The sequence below is a fragment of the Oncorhynchus masou genome, chromosome 9, assembly GCF_036934945.1.
Source record: "Oncorhynchus masou masou isolate Uvic2021 chromosome 9, UVic_Omas_1.1, whole genome shotgun sequence".
In the NCBI taxonomy this organism is placed as follows: domain Eukaryota; kingdom Metazoa; phylum Chordata; class Actinopteri; order Salmoniformes; family Salmonidae; genus Oncorhynchus; species Oncorhynchus masou.
Genome location: NC_088220.1, coordinates 55,999,258 through 56,024,945, shown reverse-complemented (window position 1 = coordinate 56,024,945; position 25,688 = coordinate 55,999,258). Strand labels below are relative to the sequence as shown.

Genomic DNA, 25,688 nt, shown 5'->3' with positions numbered 1-25,688 from the left:
CCTTCGTTGCCCGGGCGGTGTGTTTGGGATCATTGTCATGCTGAAAGACCCAGCCAATATGCACAAAATAACTATTGACAATAGCCGTATGGGTATGAGCACATCTAGCAAAAATGATAGTTTGATATAAAACTATTAATAGCATAGGTGACGCTAACAGTGGCTTCCTTGTGGGACTTCCACGGCGAGTGACGTGCCTCCATGGCTGGTTTGCAGGGTCAAGAATAGGAAGATCCACTAAGTCATCTAGAGGCATCCTACTAATTAAATTGGATAGACGACACGGTGGCAACACTCCCACCAGGCCAGAGCAGTGTCGAGTTACTGGAGTAGAAGAGAAAGAGAAAGTAGGCGGACGTGGATTCCCCAGTAGCTTGTGTTAGTTCTCTACTTGTTTGCTAAGAGTAGACACATCGCCTCTGTAGTCCTCTGCTACATTGAAAGTCCGGACAGTCCACATTGTCCCAGAATAGAGAAATATAAAACCGTTGAAACCGTTCGTTAGCGACCTCCATTTGAAACTACAGACTAGCTAAGATAGGTAGGCTAACTGGGCTTCCATGTCTCTCTTCTTGACAAGAATTTACGAAAAGTTTGCTATTAGCTACAGTGGGTTTGCACCCTGCCTCCTGAAACAAGCACATCCTGTGAAATGGAAAATGCACAAGCAACACAAACCTGAGTCACACACCAGTATGGCAAACAGAGAGAAAACGGAGGACTCGCTCACTGTATTTATCCTGCCAACACATACACTATACGAGCGGGAGATGACCAACTTGGTTCTGTAGAAGCAAGCAGTGAGTCAAAACACAGGTCAAGAAGAGACAGGTGGCAGGAGCATTTGCTTACCAATGAGCAGCGAATGATAGGAAGTGAGATGAGTTGGTCTGTACACCATGTGACCTGGTTAGGACAAACTCTGCGCTAGTTTGAGCCTACTTCAGTTTAAATAGGTCACAATCACTCCACACCTTATCATTGTGATACCTAATGTGCGAAGAACATTCTGACACCAAATGCCTTCCAAGCACAAGTGGGTGGGTGCAACACATTGCTAATGTGATGGGTGAGTTACCACGCATACTGTATATAAAGTTATTTTAGCACTGCATTTTTATTACTGGTTGGATGTACCGCTTATTAGGCTTGCGTCCAATAACAATGACAGATCTATAACATTTCCATCATAAATTTGTTGGGTTGTACACAAAGCTACATGATGGACCTTTTAACGTTGGCGTATCTTTGACTCACTTGGCACAGTCATAAAGGTCGCAGCAGTAGCAGGTCCCACTGCGTACTTTCATCGTACATGACTCCGTGAGACCCTGGCATGGCACCTGCAAGAGGAGGCAGACACTCCATTCAACAGTATTGAGTGACAGGTACAGTACAAGCAGAGATTAGTCGAAGGTGATTTCCCCTGCCAGACAGTATGTACCACACATATTTTCTGAATTGGACAGTATAGCTGACACAGTAAGTCATATTGCTATGCGTGCAGTTGTACTTACAGAGGCATAGTAATTCTCATAGATGTAGCTGTTTCCACTCGTGTAAAACTGGCATCTTCCTGCTTTCAGAGGACGGACATCCTGGTGTGGGGAGAGAGAGACAGCGAGACATGATATCTTAATGCATGAGAGAATTGAATAGACTACAGTTATATAGTTTAAAGACAGCTGCAATGACTCCATCCATTTCCAGCACACACCTTTTGAATAGCATTACCAATTACACTCCATATCGTTCTGGCATTGTAAAGTTCTCCAATAAAACAGAAGACGGATATAAAATATATATACAGTGAGTGTACAAAACTTTAGGAACGCCTGCTCTTTCCATGACATAGGCTGACCATGTGAATCTAGGTAAAAGCTATGGCCTCTTATTGATGCCACCTGATAAATTCACTTCATCAGGGTAGATGAAGGGGAGGTAGTATTTTTAAGCCTTGAGACAATTGAGACATGGACTGTGTGCCATTCAGAGGGTGAATGGGCAAGACTAAAGATTTAAGTGCCTTTGAAAGCTGTATGGTGGCAGGTTCCAGGCGCACCGGTGTGTCAAGAACTGCAACGCTGCTGGGTTTTTCCACACTCAACAGTTTCCAGTGTGTATCAAGAATGATCCACCACCCAAAGAACGTCCAGCCAACTTGATACAACTGTGGGAAGCTTTGGAGTCAACATGGGCCAGCATCCCTGTGGAACGCTTTCGGCATCTTGTAGAGTCCATGCTGCATCAGATGACCTGGCTCCACAATCACCCGACCTCAACCCAATTGAGATGGTTTGGGATGAGTTGGACCTTAGAGGGAAGGAAAAGCAGCCAACAAGCGCTCAGCATATGTGGGAACACCTTCAAGACTGTTGGAAAAACATTCCTCATGAAGCTGGTTGAGAGAATGCCAAGAGTGTGCAAAGCTGTGTTTAACACTTTTTTGGTTACTACATGATTCAATATGTGTTATTTCATAGTTCTGATGTCTTCACTATTATTCTACAATGTAGAAAATAGTAAAAAATAAAGACAAACCTTGGAATGAGTAGGTGCGTCCAAACCTTTGACTGGTACTGTATATGTTAAAAGCAGAAGAGGTTTTGCTAAGGCGTTGTTGTCAAGTTGACATCTGTAAGTTCCGAATACATACAAATGTAGGATCTTAATGTTATCACCCTGTTGTAGAAGAACTTTCCTGCAATGCAAGAAATGTAAAACTTGTAGTGTATTTGAGGTTTTAAAAAGGCTTCTGAGGTTTGTAATTTCCACTGAAATTTCAGACTTGATTTTCACGTATTTAACATTTATCAACCCCTACAAAAATGTTGACTAATTATAATCTACAAAATAATTGACATTTCCTGTTGCTGCAGGATTATCTTCCTGCTTTAGCAAACTTGCTCAAATTAAGATCCTACATCTGTACAGTGCATTGGAATGTTTCTGTGACAAAATCTGTAAACCAGATGACTGTATGGACTTGATTTGGCCAGTTGATAATTGTGAACAGAACTATGGCCTAGTAATATTTACAGTATGAGGAAAGGCTAAACGTTCAAATGTCGAATTGCTACACTTCTCCTTATAAAGGGATACAAATGAAAATCTATAAAAAATGATGGAAAAAATCAATCCTTCTTTTTCACTTTAATACTAATTCCTTCCAGTGGTCAAATCATACTTGGAATCAAAAATACAAATAAATGTCAAACGATTGGTGTGGGATCAAGACTCACTGGGAAACAGACAACCAGTGGAGTCTAGTACCCCTATTCCCAAATTGGTCTCATAGCATTTCATATTATTCTGTACGTAAATCCACGACTCTGCTTTTAGTATGATGTGTTACGTTTTGTATGGTGTACAGTGTATTCTGAAAGTATTTAGACCCCTTTTTCCACATTTTGTTTTACATTACAGCCGTATTCTAAAATGAATTCAATCGGTTTTTTTCTCTCATCAATCTACAGACAATACCCCATAATGACAAGGAAAAACAGGTTTTTAGAAATGTTTTGCAAATGTATTACAAATAAAAAAACATATCACATTTACATAAGTATTCAGACTCTTTACTTTGTTGAAGCACTTTTGGCAGTGATTACAGCCTCGAGTCTTCTTGTGTATTATGCTACAAGCATGGCACATCTGTATTTGGGGAGTTTCTCACATTTTTCTCTGCATATCCTCTCAAGCTCTGTCAGGTTGGATGGGGAGTGTTGCTGCACAGCTATTTTCAGGTCTCTCCAGAGATGTTCAATCGGGTTCAAGTCCGGGCTCTGGCTGGGCCATTCAAAGACATTCAATTACTTGTCCCGAAGCCACTCCTGCATTGTCTTGGCTGTGTGTTTTGGGTCATTGTCCTATTGGAAGGTAAACCTTCGCCCCAGTCTGAGGTCCTGAGCACTCTGGAGCAGGTTTTCATCAAGGATCTCTCTATACTTTGCTCTGTTCATCTTTCCCTCAAACCTGGACTAATGATACACATTTTTACGGATAAACCTTATTTTCTTGCCATCAGCCCCATTGCCTTTAAATATGTCTACCAAAGTATTGCATATGCTAGATGAAATGTGTGCTGCCAACAGGTAAATGCCCTATTTTTACTGGCTTTATTAAATCAAATTAAATTGTATTAGTCACATGCGCCAAATACAACAGGTGTAGACCTTGAAATGCTTACTTACAAGCCCCTAACCAACAATGCAGTTTAAAAAAAATACAAATAAGAATAAGAAATAAAAGTAACAAGTAATTAGCAGCATTAAAATAACAATAGCGAGACTATATACAGGGGACACCCGTTAGTTGAGGTAATTGAGGTAATATGTACATGTAGGTACAGTTATTAAAGTGACTATGCATAGATGATAACAACAATGCAAATTTGTATTTTTTTTATTTTACCTTTATTTAACTAGGCAAGTCAGTTAATTAAGAACAAATTCTTATTTTCAATGATGGCCTAGGAACAGTGGGTTAACTGCCTTGTTCAGGGGCAGAACAACAGATTTGTTTCTTGTCAGCTCGGGGATTTCAACTTGCAGCCTTTCGGTTACTAGTCCAACGCTCTAACCACTAGGCTACGCTGCCGCCCCAAATAGTCTGGGTAGCCATGAAGGGGGAGGTGTTTAATCCCAGGGTCCTTAGCTTATTGATGAGCTTTGAGGGCACTATGGTGTTGAACGCTGAGCTGTATTCAATGAATAGCATTCTCACATAGGTGTTCCTTTTGTCCAGGTGGGAAAGGGCAGTGTAGAGAGCAATAGAGATTGCATCATCCGTGGATCTGTTGGGACGGTATGCAAATTGAATGGGTCTAGGGTTTCTAGATAATGGTGTTGATGTGAGCCATGACCAGTCTTTCAAAGCACTTCATGGCTACAGATGTGAGTGCTATGGGTTGGTAGTCATTTAGACAGGTTACCTTAGTGTTCTTGGGCACAGAGACTATGGTGGTCTGCTTGAAACATGTTGGTATTACAGACTCGGACAGGGAGAAGTTGAAAATGTCAGTGAAAACACTTGCCAGGTTGTCCGTGCATGCTCAGTCCTGTAGCTTAGCATGTGCTTCACCTGGCCTTTTTTATTGATTGAGTCACTGGTGCTTCCTGCTTTAATTTTTGCTTGTAAGCAGGAATCAGGAGGATATAATTATGGTCAGATTTGCTTTTTATGCATATCTGTGTGTGGAGTAAAGGTGGTCCAGAGTTTTTTTCCCTCTGGTTGCACATTTAACATGCTGATAGAAATTTGGAAAAATGGGATTTAAGTTTGCCAGCATTAAAGTCCCAGGCCACTAGGAGCACCGCCACGGCGGAATACAGCTAATTGAGTGCGGTCTTAGTGCCAGCCTCAGTCTGTGATGGTATGTAGACAGCTACGAAAAATACAGATGAAAACTCTCCAGGTAGATAGTGTGGTCTACAGCTTATCATGAGATACTCTACCTCAGGCGAGCAAAACCTCTACCTCAGGCGAGCAAAAGACTTCCTTAGATATCGTGCACCAGCTTTTATTTACAAAAATACATAGTCTGCCGCCCCTTGTCGTACCAGACACCGCTGTTTTATCCTGCCGATACAGCGTATAACCAGCCAGCTGAATGTTGATAATGTCATCGTTCAGCAATGACTTCGTGAAGAATAAGATATTACAGTTTTGAATGTCCTGTTGGTAATTTGATCTTCCACGTAGGTCATCGATTTTGTTTTACAAAGATTGCACGATTGCTAGTAGAATGGAAGGCATTGGGGGTTTATTAGATCGCCTACGAATTCTCAGAAGGCAGCCCACCCTCTGGCCTATTTTTCTTATCTTCTTCTGGGCCTGTCCCCTTTGAAAGAGGTATGTCATTCATGTCAGGCTCGTCGGACTCGTTAAAGGAAAATAAGATTCTGCCAGTTCGTGGTGAGTAATCGCAGTTCTGATGTCCAGAAGTTATTTTCGATCATAAGTGATGGAAGCAGCAATATTATGTACAAAATAAGTTACAACGTGAAGAAACAAACAAAAACACAATTGGATAGGAACACGTAACACACGCCTTCTTCTCCAGCGCCATCTTAACACTAGCCTCCCAGTCCCTACTGCTGAAAAACATCCCCACAGCACGATGCTGCCACCACCATGCTTCACTGTAGGGATGGTGCCAGGTTTCCTCCAGATGTGGCGCTTGGCATTCAGGCCAAAGAGTTCAATCTTGGTTTCATCAGACCAGAGAACCTTGTTTCTCATGTTCTGAGAGTCTTTAGGTGCCTTTTGGAAAACTGCAAGCGAGCTGTCATGTGCCTTATACAGAGGTGTGGTTTCTGTCTGGCCACTCTACCATTCAGGCCTGATTGGTGGAGTGCTGCAATGATGGTTGACCTTATGGAAGGTTCTCCCATCTCCACAGAGGATCTCTGGAGCTTCGGGTTCTTGGTCACCTCCCTCACCAAGGCCCTTCTCCCCTGATTACTCAGTTTGGCCGGGCGGCCAGCTCTAGGAAGACTCTTGGTTATTCCAATATTCTTCCATTTAAGAATGATGGAGGCTACTCTATTCCTTCGGACCTTCAATGCTGGAGAATTATTTTGGTACCCTTCCCCAGATCTGTGCCTTGACACAATCCTGTCTCGGAGCTCTACGGACAATTTCTTCAACCTCATGATTTGTTTTTTTGCTCTGACATGCACTGTCAACTGGGACCATATATAGACAGCTCTGTGCCTTTCCAAATCATGTCCAACCAATTGAATTTACCACAAGTGGACTCCAATCAAGTTGTAGAAACATCTCAAGGATGATCAATGTCGAGTCTCATAGCAAAGGGTCTGAATACTTATGTAAAGAAGGTATTAATGTTATTTATTTTTAATACATTTGCTAAATTTAAAATACAATTGTTTTTGCTTTGTCATTATCGGGTATCATGTGTAGATTGATGAGGATTTTTTTTTAAATTAATTTTAGAATAATGCTCTAATGTAACAAAATGTGGAAAAAGTCAAGGGGTCTGAATACTTTCTGAATTGACTGTATATTAATTTGTGGATGTCCATCATCCATTTCGTATGATATGTTACGAATTGCAAAACGTACAATATGTTACGAATATATGTTACGAATTCCAATTTGTTGTGGCTAACGTTAGCTAGGTAGCTAACGCTAACATTATCTAGCTCCAGGGGTTAGGTGTTAGGGTTAAGGTTAGGAGTTACATTGAAGGGTTAAGATTAGGGTTAAAGGTTAGTGGAAGGTTTAGCTAAAAGGGATAGGGTTAGGGGAAGGGTTAGCTAAAAGGGATATGGTTAGGGTTAGGGGAAGTGTTAGCTAATCTGCTAAGTAGTTGCAAAGTAGCTATAAAGGAGTAAGTAGTTGCTAATTAGCTAAAATGCAAAAGTTGTCCGTTATTAAATTTGAACACGCAACCTTTGGGTTGCTAAATAGTCATGTTATACGCCCACACATTCACCCCGACCAACCATCCTTCTTTCATTTTTGCTTTAAGTAACCTTTCTGTAACCATACCAAACCTAACATATCATACTAATTTGGGTGTCAAGGACTTACATTTACTATGTTACGCCTAGTCTATGAGACCAGTCTGCTATACCCAAAGACTTATTTCCGTCTTCTTTTACTTTCTTGCTCACAGTTTAGAGAAAAACAGAAGAATTGCTTAATTTACATAATGAATCATTGCATAGAAAAAAGCATAAGAAAACACTCACTTTGATACATAATACATGGCATATTGTCTACCTTGTTCATTTGGGGGTATTATTGATGCTTTGTATTTTACAATTCACTTTTGGTTTCTTTAGATTTTTTTAATAGGGCTTTGATAGAGGCAAACATTCCAAGCTAAAGCTTTGGGATCACTGGTCTAATAAAATAACTTGCCTGCTGGGTTCCCCAGCCTTGGTCCCACTATATACTGACACGGACAAAGATGCCCTGCACAATCAGACAGGCATGCAGACAGACAGACAGGCAGGCAGGCAGATATACTGTGTAGGCACAATTCTGGACCATGGGTCCTTTGCATCTTGCCATTTTCCTAGAAATGTTCACATTAATATTATATTGCATTGTCATTGTGTAGGTATGCATTGTTCCACTTTGAGATTTAATTGTGTTTTAAAGTTTATTGCAAGTATTAAAGTTTCGGCATATTGTGCCATTTGGCATGGCAAATGGAACATTTGATCTTGTGTGAAATTTTCGGTTGGGTTAACACATTGAAATGGGGAGAGAGGAAGCTCTCTCACCCAAAGGTTTCTCATGATCACACTCATCCACAGGGAGTGAGGCTCCATCAATCTGCCGTCAACATTACAGACAGGGTGGGTCAATGTCCATCCACACACATTGAAACACTCATGCATGAACACTAATATCATAGCTATTCTTACAAACACTCTCATACATGACATCAAGATCAGAGACTGGGGGAAGAGAAACTGAGATCAAGCCTACTGCCGACAGAATAAATGAGAAACAAATGAGTTGTTTTCCTCCTAATATTGCTGAAAGACACACATGGAGCAGCAACGTGACTCACCATGTTGAAAACGATGAAGACACCATCCACCACCAGACACAGGAAGGAGGCAATGATTCCGAAGCTGAGGAAAACAATGGCCGCCACAAGCTGGAGAGAAAGGGAAAAATACATTATTCAAAAAGATAGTAACATACACACGACTGAGCACATGCTAGTAGGACTAATGTTCAACAACAAAACTAGGAAGGCAGTACACTGCGCATATCCTTCCAAGTGGGTTGTAGCAATCCCACTTGCACAGACGTCAATTCAACGCCTATTCCACATTGGTTCAAGGTCATTTCATTGAAATGACATGGAAACAACTTTGATTCAACCAGCGTGTGCCCAGTGAGATGTTTAAAGCTTTCAATTTCATCTGATGATGACAGAAAACCAAATTATTGTTACAGTTGGGCGCATATATGGATTTAAGACATTATGTCAGACAAAATAGCTGAGCAGATTCAACTCAATGTCACCCAGTGTTAACACAATATCCACACTCAAAGAGAGAGAGAGAGAGAGAGAGAGAGAGAGTATGAAGGAGCTTTGGCCGCCAGCAGACAAAGAGAAACAGATGCGGGAAGGGGTGGGAGGGAGTTTGTGGACCTGAGGGAAGCATGCTTTGGGATGTGTTCATTACCCACTGGGAAACAATTGGTTGCATCAACGTTGTTTACACTTAATTTCAACAAAGAATTCAATCTGATGACGTTGGATCAACGTGGAAAACTGATTGGATTTACAAAAAGTCATCAACGTAAAGGAATTTCATATTATTTTACCCTAACTCTTAACTTAAATCCAATGACATGGTGGACTTCATGTTGAAGTCACATTAGATGACATCTCAAAGAAATGTAACTCAAAACTAGAAGTTGAAATGATATCTGTGCCCAATGGGTAGGGACCAAACTGAAGAAAACTGCCAGAAACAGGAAGGGACAACAGTACATTGACTTCCTAATAAGAAATACATTTTTTTCCACAGTTGCAAAACATTTTTTTAAGTTTTCCATTACATTCCCTAATACAGGGGTTCTTGTCCGGAGGTACTGGATGGGTACACGTCCAGATCTCAAAATATACTGTACACAGTGCCTTCAGAAAGTGTTCATACCGCTTGACGTATTCCGTATTGTGTTGTGTTATAGCCTGAATTCAAATTAAATGTATATTTTTTTACCCATCTACACATAATACCACATCATCACAAAGTGAAAAGATGTTTTTATAAATGTTTGCAAATGTATTGAAAATTAAATATCAAATTTACATACGTATTCACACCTGGGTCAATACTTTGTAGAAGCACCTCTGGCAGCAATTACAGCTGTGTCTTTCTGGGTAAGTCTATAAGAGCATTCCACACCTGGCACACCTGGATTGTGCAATATTTGCCCATTATTCTTGAAGCTCTGTCAAAATGTTTTTTGATCATTGCTAGTCAACCATTGTCAGATCTTGTCATATATTTTGAAGTAAATTTAAGTAAAAACTGTAACCGCTCAGGAACATTCACTGTCTTCTTGGTAAGCAACTCCAGTGATCTGGCATTGTGTTTTAGGTTATTGTCCTGCTGAAAGGTGAATTCATCTCCCAGTGTCTGGTGGAAAGCAGATTGAAGCAGGTTTTCCTGTAGGATTTTGTCTGTGCTTAGCTCCATTCCATTTATTTTTTAACCTGAAAAACTCTGCAGTCCTTAACGATTACAAGCATAACCATAATAAATGTTTTGGCACTGAGGAAATTTCAGGTCTGCTGAGCTCAAACTTAAAAGTTTTTAAAATTCAATGCAACTTCTGGCATGCGTTTACTGTGAACACTGAGGCTGTACCTGTTTTAAGTTATAGTTATAACAGTGGCTATTTGATCATAATGTAGGCCTATCAGAGTGGCCTACCATTTAAAAAAACGATGGAGAACATGCATCCCATAACATTTTCACATGGAAATAGCTCTTCTATCATTCAGCCTACAGTAGCAGACAATGTGTGGTGTTCAATGTAGGCCTACATTCATGACACTTTGAAAAAAATATGCAGGGCTTGACATTAACCTGTTTATCCACTTGTCCTTCAGACAAGGAGGTGACTGAAAATGTTGTGTTGTTTGATGCAAGAAACCACTTTACAAAATGTAATTAATTATTATTCCCATACCATTATTACAAAGAATTAGATAAACTATGATACCATCTGTCTATTGGCTACTTAGCTTATTCAAGCCTGTCTCAAAATACAACAATGCCCCTTTTAATCCAGAAAAAAGCTATCTACCTGTCTTGCTTTTCAAAGATGGCTAGAAATGTACATGTTTTGTGTTCTTGTGGGAAGCAACCACTCCCCCATTGCTGACTAGAAATTGGCTATAACTGGGCTAATAACTCACTTACTAGCAAATAATATTAACACATGTACACACCTGGCTACATGCAGCTCTTGCTTTGATCTGAAAACAAGCACATCTACTTTGCCCCACTCATGCTGTTAACACAGTCCAGTTCAAAGTGAATGGCATAGATCCATATATGACAATGGTCTATTTGTATATAGGGATACTGCAGCTCTGATTGGTTATGGTGCACCAGTCTGTGTAGAGTATGGGTCTGAGTAGAATCCTGGCAGGTGTGTTCACTGACATTTTCAACATGTCTGTAATACCAACAGGTTTCAAGCAGACCACCATAGTCCCTGTGCCCGAGATCACAAAGGCAACCTGCCTAAATGACTATAGACCCGTAGCACACACGTCTGTAGCCATGAAGTGCTTTGAAAGGTTGGTCAATGCTCACATCAACACTATTATCCCAGAAACCCTAGACCCACTCCAATTTGCATACTGCCCAAACAGAACCACGGATGATGCAATCTCTATTGCACTCCACACTGCCCTTTCCCACCTGGACAAAAGAAACCCTCATGTGAGAATGCTATTCATTGACTACAGTTCAAAGTTCAACACCATAGCACCCTCAAAGCTCATCACTAAGTTACGAATCCTGGGACTAAACACCTCCCTCTGCAACTGGATCCTGGACTTCCTGACGGGCCGCCATGAGGTGGTGAGGGTAGGTAGCAACACATCTGCCATGCTAATCATCAACACTGGAGCTCCACAGGGGTGCGTGCTCAGTCCCCTCCTGTACTCCTTGTTCACCCACGACTGCATGGCCGGGCACGACTCCAACACCATCATTAAGTTTGCAGACAACACAACAGTGGTAGGCCTGATCACAGACAACGACGAGACAGCCTATAGGGATGAGGTCAGAGACCTGGCCGTGTGGCACCAGAATAACAACCTATCCCTCAATGTAACCAAGACTAAGGAGATGATTGTGGACTACAGGAAAAGGAGGCCCGAGCACGCCCCAATTCTCATCGACAGGGCTGTAGTGGAGCAGGTTGAGAGCTTCAAGTTCCCCGGTGTCCACATCAACAACAAACTAGAATGGTCCAAACACACCAAGTGTCACGCCTTGGTCTTAGTATTTTGTGTTTTAGATAATTAGTTGGTCAGGCCAGGGTGTGACATGGGTTTATGTTATTGTGTTGTAGTATTGGGGTTTTTGTAGGCATTGGGATTGTGGTTGATTAGGGGTGTGTTTAGTTTAGGTTTGGCTGCCTGAGGCGGTTCTCAATCAGAGTCAGGTGATTCTTGTTGTCTCTGATAGGGAACCGTATTTAGGTAGCCTGGGTTTCACTGTGTATTTCGTGGGTGATTGTTCCTGTCTCTGTGTAGTGTTCACCAGATAGGCTGTAATAGGTTTCACGTTCCGTTTTGTATTTGTCTCAGTATTTTCTTGTAATTGTTATTTGTTTCATTAAAAAACATGAGTAACCAACACGCTGCATTTCGGTCCGACTCTCTTCCGACAAACGAAGAACGCTGTTACAGAATCACTCACCACACACGGACCGAGCAGCGTGTTAACAGGCAGGAGCCACAGGAGAGGCAACAAAAGCAGCTTCAGTGGGAGAGGCTGCACCACTTGGAGAATTAGACATGGGAGGAAGAACTGGACGGAAAAGGACCCTGGGCTCAGCCTGGTGAATATCGCCGCCCCAAGGAGGAACTAGAGGCTGCTAAAGCGGAGAGGCGCTGGTATAAGGAGGCAGCACGGCGACGTGGATGGAAGCCCGGGAATCAGCCCCAAAAATGTATTGGGGGGGCTTTCAGGGAGTATGGCTACACCAGGTAGGAGACCTGCGCAAACTCCCTGTGCCTACCGGGGGGCTAGAGAGACCGGGCATGCACCGTGTTATGCAATGGTGCGCACGGTGTCCCCAGTGCGGGTGCATAGCCCGGTGCGGTATATTTCAGCTCCGCGTATCGGCCGGGCACTGGTCCCCAGTGCGTCTCCTTGGGCCGGCTTACATGGCACCAGCCTTGCGCTCGGTGTCTCCGGTTCACCTACATAGCCCAGTGCGGGCTATTCCACCTCGCCGCACTGGCAGGGCGACCGAGAGTATTCAACCGGGTAAGGTTGGGCAGGCTCGGTGCTCAAGAGCTCCAGTGCGCCTGCACGGTCCGGTCTATCCAGTACCACCTCCACACCCCAGCCCTCCGGTAGCAGCTCCCCGCACCAGGCTTCCTGTGCGTGTCCTCGGCCCAATACCACCAGTGCCAGCACCACGCATCAGGCCTACAGTGCGCCTCGCCTCTCCTGCACTGTCGGAGCTTTTCTACTCTCCTGTGCTGCCGGAGCCTCCCGCCTGTTCAGCGCTTCTAGAGCCTTCCTCCTCTACAGCGCTGCCGGAGCCTCCTGCCTGTTCGGAGCAGCCAGAGCTGCCAGTCTGCATGGAGCAGCCAGAGCTGCCAGTCTGCATGGAGCAGCTAGAGCTGCCAGTCTGCATGGAGCAGCCAGAGCTGCCAGTCTGCATGGAGCAGCTATCTGCATGGAGCAGCTAGAGCTGCCAGTCTGCATGGAGCAGCTAGAGCTGCCAGTCTGCATGGAGCAGCCAGAGCTGTCAGTCTGCTTGGAGCAGCCAGAGCTGCCAGTCTGCATGGAGCTGCCAGTCTGCATGGAGCTGCCAGTCTGCAAGGAGCTGCCAGTCTGCAAGGAGCTGCCAGTCTGCAAGGAGTTGCCAGTCTGCATGGAGCTGCCAGTCTGCATGGAGTTGCCAGTCTGCAAGGAGCTGCCAGTCTGCAAGGAGCTGCCAGTCGGCAAGGAGCTGCCAAAGCTGTTAGTCTGCATGGAACAGTCAGAGCTGTCAGTCTGCAAGAAGCCGCCAGAGCTGTCAATCTGCATGGAGCAGCCAGAGCCGCAAGTCAGCATGGAGCAGCCAGAGCCGTCAGTCAGCATGAAGCAGCCAGAGCCGTCAGTCTGCCAGGATCCGCCAGTCAGCCAGACTCTTCCAGATCTGCCAGTCAACCAGACTCTTCCAGATCTGCCAGTCAGCCAGACTCTTCCAGATCTGCCATTCAGCCAGACTCTTCCAGATCTGCCAGTCAGCCAGACTTTTCCAGATCTGCCAGTCAGCCAGACTCTTCCAGATCTGCCAGACTCTTCCAGATCTGCCAGTCAGCCAGACTCTTCCAGATCTGCCAGTCAGCCAGACTCTTCCAGATCTGCCAGTCAGCCAGACTCTTCCAGATCTGCCAGTCAGCCAGACTCTTCCAGATCTGTCAGTCAACCAGACTCTTCCAGATCTGCCAGTCAACCAGACTCTTCCAGATCTGCTAGTCAACCAGACTCTTCCAGATCCGCCAGTCAGCCAGGATCTGCCAGAACTGCCAGCCAGCCAGGATCTGCCAGATTCAACTGCCTGGCTGGGCTTCCTCTCAGTGCTGGGCTTCCTCTCAGTGCTGGGCTTCTTCTGTCCCAAGCTGCCCCTCTGTCCCGAGCTGCCTCTCTGTCCCGAGCTGCCCCTCTGTCCCGAGCTGCCCTTCTGTCCCGAGCTGCCCTTCTGTCCCGAGCTGCCCCTCTGTCCCGAGCTGCCCCTCTGTCCCGAGCTGCCCCTCTGTCTCGAGCTGTCCTTCTGTCCCGAGCTGCCCCTCTGTCTCGAGCTGCCCCTCAGTCCAGTGGTGTTCTGGGTGAGGACTACTAGGCCATGGTCGGCGGCGAGGGTGGATTATCCCAGGACGCGTAGGGGAGGAACTATGACATTAATGGAGTGGGGTCCACGTCCCGAGCCGGAACCGCCACCATGGACAGACGCCCACCCGGACCCTCCCTATGGTTTTGAGGTGCGTCCGGGAGTCCGCACCTTAGGGGGGGGGTTCTGTCACGCCTTGGTCTTAGTATTTTGTGTTTTAGATAATTAGTTGGTCAGGCCAGGGTGTGACATGGGTTTATGTTATTGTGTTGTTGTATTGGGGTTTTTGTAGGCATTGGGATTGTGGTTGATTAGGGGTGTGTTTAGTTTAGGTTTGGCTGCCTGAGGCGGTTCTCAATCAGAGTCAGGTGATTCTTGTTGTCTCTGATAGGGACCCGTATTTAGGTAGCCTGGGTTTCACTGTGTATTTCGTGGGTGATTGTTCCTGTCTCTGTGTGGTGTTCACCAGATAGGCTGTAATAGGTTTCACGTTCCGTTTTGTTGTTTTGTGTTTGTCTCAGTATTTTCTTGTAATCGTTATTTGTTTCATTAACCTCTTGAAACTCCCCATCCCGGATCCGGGATTGTGACTAAGCCTCAGGCTCATTAGCATAACGCAACGTTAACGATTTCTGAAAATCGCAAATAAAATTAAAATAATGCGTTTGCTCTCAAGCTTAGCCTTTTCTTAACAACACTGTCATCTCAGATTTTCAAAATATGCTTTTGAACCATAGAAATTGACTAATTTGTGTAAGAGTATGCAAAGCTAGCATAGCATTTTGTGTAGCATGTAGCACGCAACATTTTCACAAAAGCCAGATAACCAAATAAATAAAATCATTTACCTTTGAAGAGCTTCTGATGTTTTCAATGAGGAGACTCCCAGCCACATACCAAATGCGCAGTGTTTCCTGAAAGCGTCTGTGTGTAGGAGAAATCGTTCCGTTTTCTACATTGCGCCTGGCTACCGAAACGAACCGAAAATGCAGTCACCTACAACGTGAAACTTTTTCCGGATTAACTACATAATATCGACCGAAACATGGCAAACGTTGTTTGGAATCAATCCTCAAGGTGTTTTTTCACATATCTCTTCATTGACATGCAGTTCGTGGAAGCTTGCTTCTCTCTCTGTGCCCCATGGAAAAATACTGGCAGGTGACTTTTGCGCACCAATTTCGGCGCAGGACACCGGGCGGACACGTGGTAAATGTGGTCTCTTATGGTCAATCTTCCAACGATCTGCCTACAAATACGTCACAATGCTGCAGACACCTTGGGGAAACGACAGAAAGGGCAGACTCATTCCTCTTGCGTTCACAGCCATATAAGGAGATCATGAAAGACAGAGCCTCAAAAATCCTTGTCATTTCCTGGATGCCAAGTCATCTTGGTTTTGCCTGAAGCTCACGTTAAAGGGCACGCACAGAGAAGATATTTGTATTTCTGGACACGTCAGAGTGTTTTCTTTCGAACAGTAGCAATTATATGCATAGTCGAGCATCTTTTTGTGACAAAATATCTTGTTTAAAACGGGAACGTTTTTCTTCCAAAAATGAAATAGCGCCACCATAAGTGTAAGAGGTTAAAAAACATGAGTAACCAACACGCTGCATTTCGGTCCGACTCTCTTGCAACAAACGAAGAACGCTGTTACACCAAGAGAGTCGTGAAGAGGGCATAACAAAGCCTGTTCCCCCTCAGGAAACTAAAAAGAGTTGGCATGGGTCCTGAGATCCTCAAAAGGTTCTACAGCTGCAACATCGAGAGTATCTTGACTGGTTGCATCACTGCATGTTACGGCAATTGCACGGCCTCTGACCGCAAGGCACGACAGAGGGTAGTGCGTATGGCCCAGTACATCACGGGGGCTAAGCTGCCTGCCATCCAGGACCTCTACACCAGGAGGTGTCAGAGGAAGGCCCTAAAAACTGTCAAAAACCCCAGTCACCCCAGGCATAGACTGCTCTCTCTACTACTGCATGGCAAGCGGTACCTGAGTGCCGAGTCTAGGACAAAAAGGCTTCTCAAAGGCTGCTCATTTTTTTACCCAGAAGCCATAAGACTCCTGAACAGGTAAACAAATGGCTACCCGGACTACTTGCATGTTTTTTTGTCAAATCTACCAATGGGTGCCCTTCTTTGCGAGGCATTGGAAATACTTCCTGGTCTTTGTGGTTGAATCTGTATTTGATATTCACTGCTCGACTAAGGGACCTTACAGATAATTGTATGTGTGGGGTACAGAGATGAGGTAGTAATTCAAAAATCATGTTAAACAATATTATGGCACACAGAGTGTATCCATGGAACTTATTATGTGAATTGTGAAGGAAATTGTTACTCCTGAACTTATTTATTCTTGCCATAACAAAGGGGTTGAATACTTACTGACCCAAGACATTTCAGATTTGTATTTTTTATTTTTCATTCACTTGTAACAATTTTGAAAAACATAATTCCACTTTGACATTATGAGGTATGTGTGTTGGCTAGCGACAAAAAAATTCTCAATTTAATCTATTTTAAATTCAGGCTGTAACAACAAAATGTGGGAAAAGTCAAGGGGTGTAAATACATTCTGAAGGCATTGTAGTACACTACCGGTCAAAAGTTTTAGAACACCTAGGGTTTTTCTTTATTTTTACTGTTTTCTACATTGTAGAATAATAGTGAAGACATCAACACATGGAATCATGTAGTAACCAAAGAAGTGCTAAACATATCAAAATATATTTTTATTTTAGATTCTTCAAAGTAGCCACCCTTTGCCTTGATGACAGCTTTGCAAACTCTTGGCATTCCCTCAAACAGCTTCATGAGGTAATCACCTGGAATGCTCCCCCCCCCTCCCTTCTTTAACATTTATTGTGATTTTAATTGGAAATACTCTTGTTTTCTTATACAATTACAAGAACCGTAACAAGAGACAGAAATTAGCACGTGAGAATAATTAGCTGCAGACTCCTTTACTTCATATTACAAACTCACAAATGTTTACAATTTTTCCAAATTCCAAGAAAACTGTGGTAAAATGTATTGATAAGAAGAACAGCTTGTGTGTGTGTGTGTGTGTGTGTGTGTGTGTGTGTGTGTGTGTGTGTGTGTGTGTGTGTGTGTGTGTGTGTGTGTGTGTGTGTGTGTGTGTGTGTGTGTGTGTGTGTGTGTGTGTGTGTGTGTGTGTGTGTGTGTGTGTGTGTGTGTGTGTGTGTGTGTGTGTGTGTGTGTGTGTGTGTCTACACTGCAGGCATTGAGATACTTTCCAAGCCAGGCACATTTTCTCATCTGTGCTGAGGTCCCCTCACTCTCTCCATCTCCCCATCTTTCATCGACCTAACGAGTTGCTTTCTGTTTATACACTCAGTATCTGCCTCCTTTTAAACAGTGTTTTCTTCTGCTGGAAAAAGATGGCATGGAGCAGCCCCACATGTACTCATCAATATCCTTATCCACTACACACGCACGCACACGCACGCACACGCACACACACGCACACACACACACACACACACACACCTCTGTCCATCTTCTCTAACTTGTTAATCATTAGTCCTGCTGTATGAGGTGGAGAGTCAACACAACAGAACAGAGAGTACCATGGGTGTCACACCCTGATCTGTTTCACCCGTCTTTGTGATTGTGATTGTCTGTTGCCAGACAAACAGCCTATCAGCGTTTTCCCTTGCTCCTGTCTTTGCTATAGTTCCTGTTTTCTTCTTTCCCAGTTTTGACCATTCCTGCCTGCCCTGCCCCTGCCTGCCGTCCTGTATCTTTTCCCTACCAATCTGGATTACTCACCTGGGGCCGATGAGAGCATTTTGGACTCTACCCTGGCTTCCGAGCTGGGCATCCCCACTCAGCCCCGCTCCATTCCCATGGATGTTAGAGCGCTGAACGGGCGCTCTATAAGCCGGGTCACCCAGAACACCACTCCCATCAACCTACGTGTGTTAGGGAACCACAACGAGGTTATCCAGTTCCTGCTCATTAAGTCTCCTCAGATTCCCATGGTATTGGGAATCTTCTGGCTCCAGTGACACAATCCCCTAATTAACTGGTCTACTGGAGATCGTCAGCACAACCTGCCCCGGGATGTCTTCCTGGGGGCTCGGAAGTCGCCCCCAGGAAGTCAACGTGTTCAACAAGGCCCGGGCCACTTCGCTTCCGCCGCACCAACCTTATGACTGCGGGATTGACCTGCTCCCTAGCACGACTGCGCCCAAGGGACGTCCCATAGACCAAGGCGATGTAGACCTACATGGAGGACTCCCTCGCTGGAGGATTCATCTGACCATCTTCTTCCCCTGCCGTCGCAGGCGTCTTCTTTGTGGAGAAGAAGGACAAGACCCTGCGCCCGTGCACTGACAACCGGGGTCTCAACGACATAACTGTGAAGAACCGCTACCCGCTACCTCTCATCTCCTTTGCCTTTGAGACGCTCCAGGGGGCCACTATTTTTTCGAAGCTGGATCTACGTAACACCTACCACCTGGTGCGGATACGGAAGAGGACGAGTGGAAGACTGCCTTCAACACGGCCAGAATGTCAAGCTGGATGCACTGACCCGCCGCTATAGCCCCACAACTACAACCCCGGAACCGGAGACCATCCTTCCCACTTCGAGCCTGGCGATGGCACTCAGCTGGGGGATAGGGAAGCAGGTTTGTTAGTCGCAGTGCTCCCAGCCAAACCCCGTGGGGCCTGATAACCAGATGTTTGTTCCTGACGCCGTCCGCTCTGCTGCCCTAGTGGGACCACTCATCCAGGCTTGCCTGCCACCCAGGCTGCCGTCGGACCCTGGTCTTTTGGTGGCCTACCATAGATTGGTTTCCTAAAGCCACCCACTTAATTTCTCTCCCCACCTACCCTCTGCCAAAGAGATGGCCCAGCTCATGGTGCAGCACATCTTCTGGATCCATGGACTACCAGTAGATATGGTGTCCAGGATCCTTGCCATGCAGTAGTGGAGAGAGTCTATGACTGGGGTGTCTGGGGTCTTTGACAATTTTTAGGGCCTTCCTCTGACACCGCCTGGTGTAGGTGTCCTGGATGGCAGGCAGCTTAGCCATCCTGGATGGCAGGCAGGATAGAGTTGTGGTCAGATTTACCAAATGGAGGGCGAGGGAGAGCTTTGTACGTGTCTCTGTGTGTGGAGTATAGGTGATCTAGAATGTTTTTCCCCCACTTGCTTCAAGATGTTCACCATTGTTCCTGTACCCAAGAAAGCAAAGGTAACTGAACTAAATGACTATCGCCCCGTGGCACACACGTCTGTCAATATGAAATGCTTTGAGAGGCTGGTTAAGGATCATATCACCTCCACCTTACCTGACATCCTAGACCCACTTCAATTTGCTAACCGCCCCAATACATCCACAGACAATGCAATCACCATCACACTGCACACTGCCCTATCCCATCTGGACGAGAGGAATACCTATTAAAGAATGCTGTTCATTGACTATAGCTCAGCATGGAACACCATAGTACCCTCCAAGCTTATCAGTAAGCTCAGGGCCCTGGGTCTGTACCCCCGCCCTGTGCAACTGGGTCCTGGACTTCCTGACGGGCTGCCTCCAGGTGGTGAAGGTAGGAAACAACACCTCTAATTCGCTGATTCTTAACACAGGGGCCCCACAGGGGTGCATACTCAGTCCCCTCCTGTACTCCCTATTCACCCATGACTGCGTGGCTATGCACGCCTCCAATTCAATCATCAAGTTTGCAGACGACACAACAGTAGTAGTCCTGATTACCAACAATGATGAGACAGCCTACAGAGAGGAGGTGAGGGCCCTGGGAGAGTGGTGCCAGGAAAATAACCCCTCACTCAATGTCGACAATACAAAGGAGCTGGTTCTGGACTTCAGGAAACAGCAGAGGGAGCACGCCCCTATCCACATCGACAGGACTGCAGTGGAGCAAGTGGAAATCTTCAAGTTCCTCTGCATACACATCACTGACGATCTGAAATGGTCCACCCACACAGACAGTGTGGTAAAGAAGGTGCAACTGCGCCTCTTCAACCTTAGGAGGATAAAGAAATGTGTCTTGGCACCTAAAACCCTCACAAACTTTTACAGATTCAAAATTGAGAGCATCCTGTCAGGCTGTATCACCGCCTGTTACGGCAATTTCACCACCCACAACCACAGGGACAAACTACCTCCAAGACACCTGCAGCACCCAATGTCACAGGAAGGCCAAAAAGATCATCAAGGACAACAACCGCCCAAGCCACTGCCTGTTCACCCCACTGTCATCCAGAAGGCGTGGTCAGTACATGTCGCTCAAAGCTGGGACCGAGAGACTGAAAAACAGCTTCTATCTCAGACTGTTAAATAGCCATCATAAGGCGGCTTCCACCCGGTTACGTAACCCTGCACCTTAGAGGCTGCTGCCCCATATATTTAGACTTGAATCACTGGCCACTTTAATAATGGAACACTAATCACTTTAATAATATTTACATATTTTTGCTTTACTCATCTCATATGTATATACTGTATTATATTCTACTGTATTTAGTCCATGCCACTCCGACATTGCTCGTATATTTATATATTCCTCCATTCCATTCTTTTATGTTTAGGTTGTGTGTATTGTGTGAAATGTTGTGAATTGTTAGATATTACTACACTGTTGGAGCTCGAAACACAAGCATTTCACTACACCTTCAATACCACATGCTAAACATGTGCATGTGTCAAATAAAATGTGATTTGACCAATACTATTATCCAATGAGTTTTAGGGGTTTCCTTCAATGTTTTACAGGCCAGACCATATTTCTGTCTTTTACACCAAACTGAGGCTGTGGCTGTGACTTGGATACCACACCACTCTCTATTCTTAATCACTCCCACTCTCTTTGACAGATAAAAAAGGCAATTAACTGAAAGATGCAGTATGGAAACACACTGAAACCAAAACTCAACCCCAAGTAACCTATTTTGAAACTACTCCTTTGGGCATTAGCCCTGTGAATACTGTGCATCAGGGACGAGCAACAGCCATGGGGTGTGCATTCTTTTTTTAACAAATGGTCCACTATCAGCTAAATCAGTTGTTAAAGTGTTGGACTGGGGGGGGGGAGCCTACACACACAACCTGGAGTTACCCAAATCCATCTCTGCTGTGCATGGCTGCAACTATAACCAAGAGGACAAGAGAGAGAGATGGATCAAGCAAGAACATGATGAGATAAGCAGGGGAATAGAGAGAGACCATTCAGGAGGAAGGACAGTACAAATGTGACAAATGAGTGAGAAGTAGTATTATGTACCAGCTGTTTTCGGTTTTCCTCCAGGCAGAGTCCAAGAACACCCAGGAAGGATCCAAATGCCAACTGCAGATATCAAATAGAACAGCCTCTGTTAGAGAGATGCCAGAGGTTGGCTCTTACTGTAGAGAACTTTATGCACTATTAAAAGTCATATAACGGATGTTAATTTTATAGAAAGATTATTCCCTGGTGGACTACTACTACTACAGAACTGGGAGCACCAATGAGCTGTGCAGTTGAATCACTCCACTAACGTTACCCCCAAATCAGAATAGAGTTGTGGTGATCCAGCAGAAGAAATGCTAAGGTTTAAAACATGGAAAATGTACCTGTTAACAACATGGCTGTGTCTTATCCATGTCAATTTAATAGTACAATTTATAGAGGTGGATAGAGGGCACACCTGCCACAAAGCCTGTTTTAGCATGGGCAGCGCCATTTGAGATTTTCACAATTTTCGAATAGTCAATTGGGTGGGACTTCCTTTTGGTTGAGAAAAAGAAATGGACTACTTTAAAAACAGATAAGAACCAATAGCACTTACTATGATGTTACAGAATCGTGGACTCTCTTTCCGAACCCTATGATGCCACTACAAAACAGAATCTAACTTTAATTTAATATTCTCTATCTTAAATTTAGTAATCGCTTGTGGACAGTTCTACATAAAAAATAACTGGTACGCAAAGGAATGGGATGCATGGGATAACGAGCCGCAGTAGTTCCAGTGTTTGGGTTTTTCATCACTGGTTATTTGGACAAATGACAATTTCGCAGTTGTTAGCATATTTCGAATTTCCAAAGGGAAGGGGACATTCGGACCATAACTTGCAAAGAGAGAAGGTGGAGCACCTCGTTCTACCATCTCTTGATCCAATTTGTTAATACGTATGGGCCCATAACTTATCGATCAGCTGACCAATTACACAAGATTTTAGTTCTGGGTTAACCGAGATTATGCACTTAGAAATTATCGGTCTTCAAATGTGTATAAAATCTACTGGAAAGATTTACTGACTGTGATGTGAATAACAGCTGAAATATATGTTGTTTGTCTGGCATGTGCTATAATAAGATGAATGATGAAAGCTCTCACGACATTTATGAGATTTTAATTGTCATGATTTGGAAGACATCTTGTTTTGTGGACAACAACTCACAAACCATAGTTTCCCTATCCATCAATAACAGACCTGCATTCTTGGCATTGCAACTTCTTTATTCTTAAGGTAAGTGTAGTTTTTTTTATGACATAAAGAGAAAACATTTGAGAATATGTGGTTATTGTTAATAGTTCATTTATATGTCAAGTGAGTAATTTTCACTAAAATGGCAGATTAACATAATGATGATTATGATGATGGTTTTAATAATAATGAGGATGATGATAATGATGAAGATGTACTTACGATGACTCCAGAGGCATATCCAGTGATGCTGAGGCTCTCTGTGCGAGTGGTGGTGTAGATCCCCAGAATGACCAGGACCAGGGACAGACAGAACATACCCAGTACCAGCCATATCGCCATCCTGTTCCTCCTCTTCATCAGCTCTGAACCCACAGATGCATATTCAGTCACAATACTATTTCCCTGTACAATGTATACTTAACGCTTCTTTAATCCACCTGGACTAACACTTGGGGCCCCTCAAAGTTTTGTCCTCAGAATCCATGTTGGCCCCACATGCGATTGCCATGTCGGGCTTTATGTGGGCTCATGTAGGGCTTCATAACCACATGTGGGGCCAAAGTGGATACTGAGAACAAAATGTTGTGGGTCCCTGACTCCCTGTTGGGTTTCCCTCATGGGGCCTGTGGAACAGCCCTTCATTAACCCATATGGGCCCCACATGGAAATGTTGGCTGGGACCATTTATGATAAAAAAATATATTAAAAAAGTAATGTTTTTTTTTATTTTAAATTTTACCCCCTTTTCGTGGGGGTAGTGGGGGCCCCGTTGTTAGTAGTTACTATCTTGTCTCATCGCTACAACTCCCGTACGGGCTCGGGAGAGGCGAAGGTGGAAAGCCATGCGTCGTCCGAAACACAACCCTACCAAGCCACACTGCTTCCTAACGCATCCAACCCAGAAGCACCAATACACCGTGCACCTGGCGACCTGGCTAGCGTGCACTGCACCCGGCCCGCCACAGGAGTCACGAGTGCGCGATGAGACAAGGATATCCCTACCGGCCAAACCCTCCCCTAGGCCAAATGTTTGTCGCCACACGAACCCTAGACCACTGCACCACCCAGGAGGCCTTTTTTTAAATAAAAAAATACAAATAAAAAAAGTGACATGTTTTTACTGAGACCTCTGGCACAGAGGGAGCAGATATGCTCCAGTCCATGATTTATTATTTCGAAATAATAAGGATTATTAATATGACGGTAATAATTACATTTAAGATGTAGGGCTCATTTATTGTGCGGACTGACATACTGGAAGGACAGTATAGAGAATAGAGAATATAGAGTATGGAGAATACATATGAAAAACCCTCAGACAGAGAGTAGATAGTATAATAAACGCAATGGGCCGAATTCTAATTTGCGATCATGTAAAAATCTACCATCGAGATCAGTACATGAGTTACACGTCAGTCATCGTTCTTTCAATTGGCAGGTCTCAAAATAGAATAAGGTCCAATGCAGAAATTCATAGTAAATCTTAAAAAATACACTTAAACCTACAAATAAATGTAATATATTTATTTATTTGATTGATGATTAGGCTAAACTACTTTGGAGATTATAAGTTATGTCAAAAAGCTGTACAAATAATGTTTTTAAATAAGCATATAACTTGTATAGCCTTCATGTATACAGACAAAAACCACTTGCATTTTACTTGCCCAAAACAAAATCCTTTTAACTAAGCTATTTAATTGATGCTGTCATAATTTACAAAGTAGAATATGGTAAAACAGTAGGCCTAATTCAAACAGTAGCCTAATTCAAATACAGTAGCCTACACTAATTCACAGTATAGGCTAAACAGCCGAATAAACCCACATTGAATGACTGAACTCCATAGCCCACCTGCTTGACTGAGAGGGGGCTTCTCCCGATCCTCTGCGTCCCGAATGGCCCCGTTTGTCATGCTACCAAACGGATGCTCCACGGAGTATAATATCCACAATATCCCTAAGTGAGCCAAGGGGCTACGTCGGCTGTGCTGATTTCAGAACACGTCCGCACGGTCTGTTGCGCATGGAGCTCTTCAAATGTTTATAAGAGCACTGCGCGCACGGTTGGCAAACGTGTTCCCCAAATAAGCACGCTTAAGATCCCCTTTCTAGCCTACAACTGCGAGGATGCGCTGCTCCCTTATTACAAAAGGACTAGCCTCATAAAACTCTTCTTCAGTCACTGAATCTTACCGTGAATGCTTTTCTTGTTTATTCAGTTGGCCGGTAAAAAAAAAACGCTAATCGTATGAGAAATTGTATAGGCTACTTTTACAATCCTACAGTACTATACCTTGAGATGTTTAACTAAAATTAAGAATAACCTACATGTGTTTTAGATTAAACATGATGAATCTATTCATCATAGATGTAATCTTTTTTTGTATTTTAATTATGAACGTGACCCACTCCCTCTCCCACTTTCCTCTGTGGTTCTGCTTAGAGTCTAGAGATCAATATTATTGTATATAATGTATATGTACTCGTGTGTTACATTATTGGATATTAATCTTGAAAAAATATCACTGGTTTAGAGGTGATATGATAGTGTACAGATTTAGCACCTGGGAAAGGTGAGAGTTGTCATATATACACTACCATTCAAAAGTTTGGGGCCACTTAGAAATGT

At 44.0% G+C, this 25,688-nt stretch overlaps 1 pseudogene; it reads right to left on the bottom strand.

Moving 5' to 3' along the window:
- LOC135546275 (transmembrane protein 255B-like) overlaps positions 1-25,193 on the bottom strand; it is a 39,443-nt pseudogene extending 14,250 nt beyond the window's left edge.
- Positions 25,194-25,688: the final 495 nt, after the last annotated feature.